Here is an 8,608-nt window from a genome sequence, read left to right as displayed (position 1 = left end):
TCATCTCTGCTATTCTATTCTTCTGCTATTATTTGTCCACTTTGCTCCTTCATTCCACTGTTTGCCCCATTCATTGAGGCCTCTCTGTCACTGTTGCTGGAATCCTGGTATTTTTTTCCTCTCTCTCTCTCTGGAATGTCCTTCAGTATTTTTTGTAGGGTTGGGTTAGTGGCCATTAAACTCCCACAGTTTGTCCTTGTGTTGGAAATATCTTGTTTCTCCATTAATTTTGAGAGAGAGTTTTTCTGGGTAGATCAGCCTTGGTTGGAAGTTATTTTCTTTCAGGGTTTGGATTATTTCCCCCCATGGTCTTCTTGATTTGAGAGTTTGTGTCAATAAGTCTGTCATTATTTTGATGATTTGTCCTTTGTAGGTGATCTGCTTCTTTTCTCTGGCCACTTTTAATATTCTGTTTTTGTGGTGGATTTCTGGTATCTTGATTATTACATGTCTCAGTGTAGATCTGTTTTGGTTGTGGGTGGCTGGAGTTCTGTATGACTCATTTATCTGGATATCATTTCTTTATCCTATGCTTGCAAAGTTTTCCTTAATTATACCTGTGAATTTTCTTTGTAGTTTATTTGTGGTTACTACTGCTTCTTCGTTTACATTTTTTATTCTTAAGTTATAAAACCTCTTGTCATCTTCTAGCCTTTGAATTGTTTCTTCCTGGTTCTTTGTTATTTTTAAGAGATCTTTTCTTTCATGATCACATATCATAAATCTCTCTTTAAGTTTCAAAAGGCGAACTTTAGTTTCTGTTAAGGCATTTTGCCAGCTTTCAATGAAGTTTTCAGTTTCCTGGTAACCTTTTGGATCTGTTTCACGTATTCTAGATTTTATTTATATTCTTCATGAAAGGTTTCTCTTCTTTTTTTGAGTTCCTCTGTTCTTCCATCTGTGTTCTCTTGGGAGGGGCTTATCATTTCTTTAATTAATCTTTTAATATCTTGCCTCACTTGGATCAGAAGTACAGCTTTAAGTTCGTCTATGAGGTCATGAAGGTATTTCTTTATGTCCACTGATGCTGTGTCTAATATTGCATGATTACTGCCCTGGTTCTCTTCTGTATTTACTTCTCCTTGGCTTATTTCCCAGGGTCAGTGGCTGGAGGGTTTTTTAATTTCTATCTCTTGTCATGTTTCTGGTTTCTTTCAGAAAGGTGTGTCCTGGGGGTCTCTGGCCCTCTTCATATTGCTTAGGGTCTTTCCGAAGCTTGCTGACTGGGGTTTTGCTGCCCTCCCTAATTTGCTATTATCTGAGGTACAGGCAAGGATGTAAGGATGGTGAAGGCTAGCCTCTAGCCTCTGAGCCAGTCAACTCACAATTTCCTTCAGGGACTTATGTTGTGCCTTGTGGATATCACTGTGTCATGACCTTTTTGTCATTGACTGTTGGGTCCCAACCAGAGGCATAGCTCAGCCCCAGCAGAGCCCACTTAGCCTCTCTGTGCCAGTGGCGGTGGACTGACACTGCCACGGTGCCAGGTTCTGCCCAACTCCAAGATGTAACTCCAGCCAGTGACAGCAGCCATGGGACCTAATCCCCACCACTCACTGGGAATCAACATAGCTTCTCTTCTTGACTCCACTCCACACCGCGCTGCGTCCTCCCGCCGAGGACTTGGGACTCAACAATTTCTGTTATTGACGGCCATGGCTTCAGCTCAACCTTGAATCACCTGACTCCATGGCACTCCCAGTACAGCACTAACTTGTCTCAGTGAGTGCGCAGGTCTCCAGCCCTACACTTGCATTTTTCCTTCCTTTGCAGAGGTAGCGTCTAGCTTGATGTGGTTTTTCCACATATAGATCAGCATCCTGCCTCTTCAGAAAACTGTGCAGCATGGCGCCTGGCTTTGGCGCCCAAGTGCATGGTCCTTTCTGCGGCCTCCTCCAGTGCAGGGTCCTGGGGCCCAATTTCCAGTACTCACCAAGAGCCCATAAAGCTCTCCCCCTTGGCTCCACTTTAGACTGTGCCTATCTTCCCGTCAAGGGCCCAGGACTCATTGACTCCCGTTATCAGCAGCTGTGGCTTCAGCCTGACTTTGGATCTTCTGACTCCAGGGTGTGCCCACCACAGCGTGGAATGGGTCTCAGTGAGTGCCTCAGGCTACAGCCCCCCACCCCTGCTTTTCCTTCCTCTCTCTACTTTTATTTTTCCCTTCGGTTTCCTCCTGGCTTAATAAAAATCACTCCAATCATCTGGCCCTCTCCATGCTGTCAAATTCTAGTGTCTGAGCTGCCTTCCCCTCAGAGACTCTCGATCCAGCCCCCTATCAAGCTGCCATTTTCTCCCCCCCCCCGAGAAATAAATTTCTATGGTTTAGAAGCCACCTTATCTATTGCATTTAGTTAGAACATCCTGAACTGAAAAACCCATGGATTAATTCATTGTCAGCAGAATATTTCTATCCATGGTGAGTGCTATCATCCCAAACTTTTTGGATATGGAAGTATCTTTCTAAGCAATTTTGCACTTTCTATGAAGTATCCCACATTACACTGCATTTAGTCATTTTTCTTATGAATTTATTTGTTTCAAACAGCTGTACCTTGTCAGTATTTTATATCTATGAGAGGCAAAGTGTTGATTTTTTTTTCTCATAGAGCTTTTTTTCCCATCACTCGCAATTTCAATATATAGCACATTTTCTTGTGTCTTGTCCAGAGTCAGACAGTTTGATGAAATATTATGAGCCTCCTTATTAGGAGAAGAGAAGCCTATATTAAAGAGTAGCACCCTGGTCCAGAAATCAGTTTTGCTGTTTCAATAACCTAGATACCAGCATATGGGACTTACTAACAAGATGGCTTTCTCTGTAAGCTAATGGTAGCTGTCATTCTAGTATTAACAGCATCATGTTTGTAGCAAGGATTGTTTCATATGGCCTCATGTTTCTATACAGTGGGGATCAAAGTTAGTCTAATTTCCATAGGTGTTCACAGGTTACCCAAGATTAGTCATTTGGGAAATATTAGATATTAAAATCTTTATTGGATTAGATTCTTTCTTTATGTTTTCCCACTCTATTATCTGGTATTTGTGATAGTTCATCTCATGCTTCAACCTGACTGGGTGTTACAGTGCCTAGATGTCTATTGAGACCTTATTCTCTGTGTGTCTGCAAAGATGTTTCCAAATTTCAATCAGTAGACTGGGTGAAGCAGATGACCCTCCCCAATAAGTGGACTACATGCAAGCAACTGAAGATGAATAGAGCAGAAAGACCAAATAGGAGGGGAATTTACCTGTCTGATTTCTTGAGCTAAAACAGAAGTCTTTTCTTGGCTTCAGACTGGACCTCATACTATTGAGTGCTCTGTACCTGGCACTAACCACTGGTTCTTCTAGGTCTCCAAATCTTGAGGCTGCTCAGTTTCTGTGAATGCATGACATCATTCCTTATAATAAATTTTTGTATACAAATGCATTTAGTCTTTTGTAGCCATGAGTGATGCATATAAAGACTTGGAAAAATGCGAAAATATTTAAAACAAAACTTTACAAAGTTCCAAAAAGAAAAACATGAATTTTCACATGTCAATAAAAATGAAATGGCTTGTGATCACACAGTGCGGTAGCCTCCCACAACTGCATATGTTTACAAGCTTTCTCCAGTCCTTATTGTTTTATTGTTTCCCTTTCATCTCATTTTTGTAGGATGTAGAGAGACTTATCATGGTTATTTAGTTTAAACATGTACAGACATTATTCTTCTCATTATTTCCTAAGTAGTACAGTACAAAAATTATTTTTAAAGTATTTATATTGCTTTAAGTATAAGTGATCAAGAACTAATTTAAAGTATACGAGAGGATGTATATGTATAGAAATACTATATAATTTTATGTTAGGGACCTGAGTATCCATGAATTTTGTTCAGCGGGGTCCTGAAACCCAATCTCTTGTAGATACCTATAAATGACTGTTCCTAATTGTTTTGTTTTTAGGGAGAAATGTGATTAATACAATATTGTGCTAATTTTTAAAATTCATTTGTTTGAAGCATTTCATTTATTTTTAATACTTCATCAGAGTCTAAGAGAATAGACTAGAAGAATGAATAGAGACTGTAGAGTTATCAGAGAAATCACAATTATATAAACCTATTTAGAAAATATAAATAAGAAAATCAATAGAAGTTAAACTCTGCATGATAGTTTCAAAAAAAAGGATGGAACAGAGGATAGGGCTATACCCAGGGCTTCTTTGAGTGGTTGAATTCCTAAAAACTGAGGTACTTTTTGTGATACTCCATGACACTTTAGTATCTTTATTTTCATCATGAGTCAGGAACAATTTTATTAGTGAAAATATGACTAAATTATGGAAGACATATAGCAGTCATATCTATAATTAAGTATGACCATGACTGTACAACTTGAGGAAAGAAGTACGATTAGCCATTTCCAAGTTTTCATCTTAATATTCATTTGCTTAGCTACATGCTTACAATCCATGTCATAATAGGCATTCAGGTCAAATGTTTATGGAAAAAACCAAACATTTAGAAACATTTTTGTATTAGCACTTACAAAGTGAGAAAATTTAGTCATGATCAGATTTTATTAGAGGCATTTTTGGAGGATGCAATTCTGATATATGCACAGCACTCTTGAATGCACAGCCTTCTGTATGGTTGTTAACTTGTTTTGGAATATAGCTTTTAAATTTCTTCTACAAAAAGCTGCTACTTAAGGAAGTATTTTCAGTTTCCATCTTCCCAAATTGTGATGTTTTGAATATATTTCCTGTAGATTTGATGTTGAGAAGACTTTGAAGCTCTTTCATCACAGTTACTTATCTCTGTAGCCTGGCTTGGATGTGTTGCCAGATGAAACAATCACTTTGGAAATTGCCCTTGATGGTTTGCAACATGGAATGGGAGGGGGAGCAAGTGAACTGAGCAGCTAGAAATTCAGAAATCCACAACACCTGCAAACTGTTAGGAGCTGTTCGTTATCTTTCTTGGCCTTGCTTGTGCATCTCAGGTCCCTTGTCTTAGTATCCATGGCAATAGGATTTACAAAATCTCTCTAATCAGAGAATTTGTAATTTAAAATGTTTTCATGCATTTGTTTATAAGAATTCTTTAGTGTGATAGAAATATTGGGGTTTGAGGGAAGAAAGAAAGAACAATCTTTCTGGTTTTGTGTTTTTCTCTGCATGTGCAGAAATTTAATTATCAGATCACATCAGTTCTCAACAGAGTAAATTATAGTTGTGGCCATTAATTTATATGTAAATGCCATCATGATAGAGAAACAACACAATACTTGAGTCCTATCAAGAAATTCCCTGATAGAAAGAATACAAATCAGGAAGCAGAGCTTAAAAGGTTTAGGGCTGTTGACAGGTCAGCCTTTGCTGTTGTCCAGGTGAGTCCCATTGAGGTGATGAGACAGCCTAGCCTAAGTGTCCAAGCAAATGTTTAGGAAACATCAATATTTTAGTGAATCCTTGAGATGAGGGCAGCTAGTGAGCACAAGTGCAGATACAAGTCGGTTTGGAATGTCACCAGTGGTTTAGATTTTTAAGATCCACAGAGTGAGATCCAATTGCTCAATACTTTGAGGAAGCCTCCTCTCTTATCTTGGGTGGGTATGACTTGCTGGAAAAGAGAAATAACTGAAAAGTCCACAAGATCCCCAGATATAGGATAGAGCTTTTAGGCAAATAATCTCCAATACAAATTCCTGTCCAGAGATGCAAGAACAACTTGAGCCTGACCTAGGCCTTTTTTCTCACTGTGGGCTGTGTATGGCTGTGAGAGGCCTGGGTCCATCTGCTTTGAGGTTACTTTGGTTTAATATGAATTAGTGCCATTAGAACAGGGACTAGGGTCCTATAACCAGAGACATGAGGTTTGGGTCAGGTGAGAGCCAGACTGTGGATGGAGGGAGTATCAGGCTTATTTAGAAATTCATAATAGAAATCCAAAGACCTGAAAAGTACTTCCAGTGGAGATTAATCTGGTGGATACACAGGTCCTCAGATTTTTCTCATAGACAAGTTCTAGACCTCATTTACTTATTAATTTGTTCTTTTATAACTATACAGAAATGGCTCCAGGTTGGGGATATTTGGGCAATTAGACTATATCACTTGTATCTTGTGGAGAGGTAAACCTGTTTGGAGAGATAGCTTTACTTCAGTATACTTTTAAATATCTTTATGGAGGCACAATTGAAATGTGATAGTCTCTACAAATACAATGTGTACAATTTCATGAGTTTTGTTATATTGTTGTTGAGAAATAATTGCCACAATCAAGAAAACACACCTTCAGAACAAAGTTAGGGAATACAGCTGTGGCAGCGGTGAAGGTAGTGAGTGGACAGCATGACCCCTCTTGCCCCTGAACCAGTGGTTTGAGAGAGGGACACTGACACATGAGATTTAAGCAGCCTGTGCCAGGGTGTAGGAATGAGTGGGAGGTTGTCACTCTCTGCCCATTGGACAGGTGATTGAAGTGGGACCAAGCGGCCTTGGGCTGTCTCTGTGGCAGCAGTAGGAACAGAGTCAGCCTCCTCCTGTAACTCACTCCACTCCACCCTGTGAAAAGCAGTGCCAGAGGACAGAGACATGCCAGTGGAAGTGGAACAGAGGAGGCTGTGCAGGGACTGGGAGAAGCCAGCTGTACATAGGACTGGGAGCAGCCTTGAGCTGTCTCTATCTGAGGGTGCCACACCAACTGGGAGAGCCATGCAGGGACATACTGGTAAGGAGTAGGTGGGCTGCTGAGGGACATATAGAGGGTTACTGGTCAGGACTGGCTCCCAGCTCTAACTTCTGGAACCAAGATCAGCTCTTCATCCAGCATTAATCCTATTGCAGAGCTGGCAGGGTTACCCAGCACAGACGTGGGCTCTGACTTAGACATTATCAAAGTAATGTGGACACCAGAGGAACTTCCTTATTATTATTTTATTTCTCTTTGTTTTGTTTTCCTCTTCCTTTTTGGTTTCACATTTGCTCTCTCTTCCCTCGATTTTCTTTTATGATTTTTGAAATTTTCAAGTGAATGACCACTATCTCCAGTCTTTCTGGTTCACTTCAATACTCTTCTGCTTTTTCCATTCTTTCTCTTCTGTACTCTTCTCCAGTTTCCCAAAGCTTGAGTGTCCATCTTTGGTCCTCCAACTTTGCTTCTACTCTATTTCTCTTCAATTATCTCTCTGCTTTCTCCTCCATCTCTCTTAAATTTCCTCTCCCCACACAAGATAAAATCATTAAACTGAAGGGAAACTCATTGCATTCAAGTTCCTGGTTTATGATGAACTTTGTTATAAAACTGTAGATCTTGCTTCTATGGGTAAAAGTACCAAATTAATAGTTATCATAGCATACTAGTCTGTGCTCAGTGCGATTATTGTTGCTAATTGTACTACTTCAGTCAGGATGTCATGCACATAAATTTGCATGTATCAACATAGCAAAGATAGAAAAATATAAAATGACTAGATGCAGAAGCAAAATGCCACTCCAGACCTCAAGCCCACCCAGGACAAGTCTGGGGGACAATGAGATAAAATATATCAGAAGTCATCCATCTAAACTTATTGAAATGACAGCAACAGAAGAAAAACAGATGAATGAGGCTATCGAGAAAATATGATCAGAAACAATCAGAGAGAAAAAGATAATGATCAAAATGAGTGGGCTGCACAATGAATCTAGAGTGGACACAAAATAAAAGAAAATAATAAAGGAATTTAGGAAAATGATGGAACCCACAAATGACCAATACAGGAAAGAAATGAAGTCCTTGAAACAGATACAAATAGATATCCAGAGATTAAAAAATCCATCAAAAATGTATGCACTTGATTGAGTCAAGGTAAGGACACAATATCAGAAGTGGAAGGCATGTTTACCATTAGTGACAAAAAAGAAACACTTCTTAAAAATAGGAAAAGACCATGAAGAATCAGTCCAACAGCTGCAAGATGATGCAAACAACAGAAGACTGATCAGAGTCAGTGAGAAAGTAGGAGACAGTGCAAATGATGGCCATAATAAACATGTTTACATAAGTAGTGAAAAAAAATAACCCTTCCCAAACAGGAAAAAGAAATTGACATACAAATGAGGGGGGCCTATAGAACTCCAATTAGGCATAACAAAATAAATCTACACCAATGCATACAATAATCAAGATTCCAGAAACTCAGCACAAGAAAAGAGTATTGAAAGTGGTTAGAGAAAAGAAAAAAATCACCTATGAAGGAAAACCCATTAGAATCACAGCAGATTTCTTAACACAAATCCTCAAATTAAGGAAAAGTATTGCAGTGAAGTGTTTAAAGTCCTGAAAGAAAACAAACTTCAACCCAGACTGATGTACTGGAAAAACTGTCTTTAAAAATCTGTGGAGAAATAAGATACTTCCATGACAAAGAACAATGGAAGAAATTCATTACCATCAAACTATGTCTCCTAAACATTCTGAAAGATATTTTAGGAGATAAAGAAGGCCACAACCCCAAGGATACCAAGAAAAAGAATCTACCAGGCAAGGCAAGCAACTAGACGCAGGGAAAAGACAGGGAACTAACAAGAGGGAAATAATATGTCAATCATAAACCAATACATATCAGTTATA

This window comes from Cavia porcellus, unplaced genomic scaffold, assembly GCF_034190915.1.
Source record: "Cavia porcellus strain 051 isolate PalLab524CR breed Dunkin Hartley unplaced genomic scaffold, mCavPor4.1 scaffold_31, whole genome shotgun sequence".
NCBI classification, from domain to species: Eukaryota; Metazoa; Chordata; class Mammalia; order Rodentia; family Caviidae; genus Cavia; species Cavia porcellus.
This window is presented reverse-complemented; position numbering follows the sequence as displayed.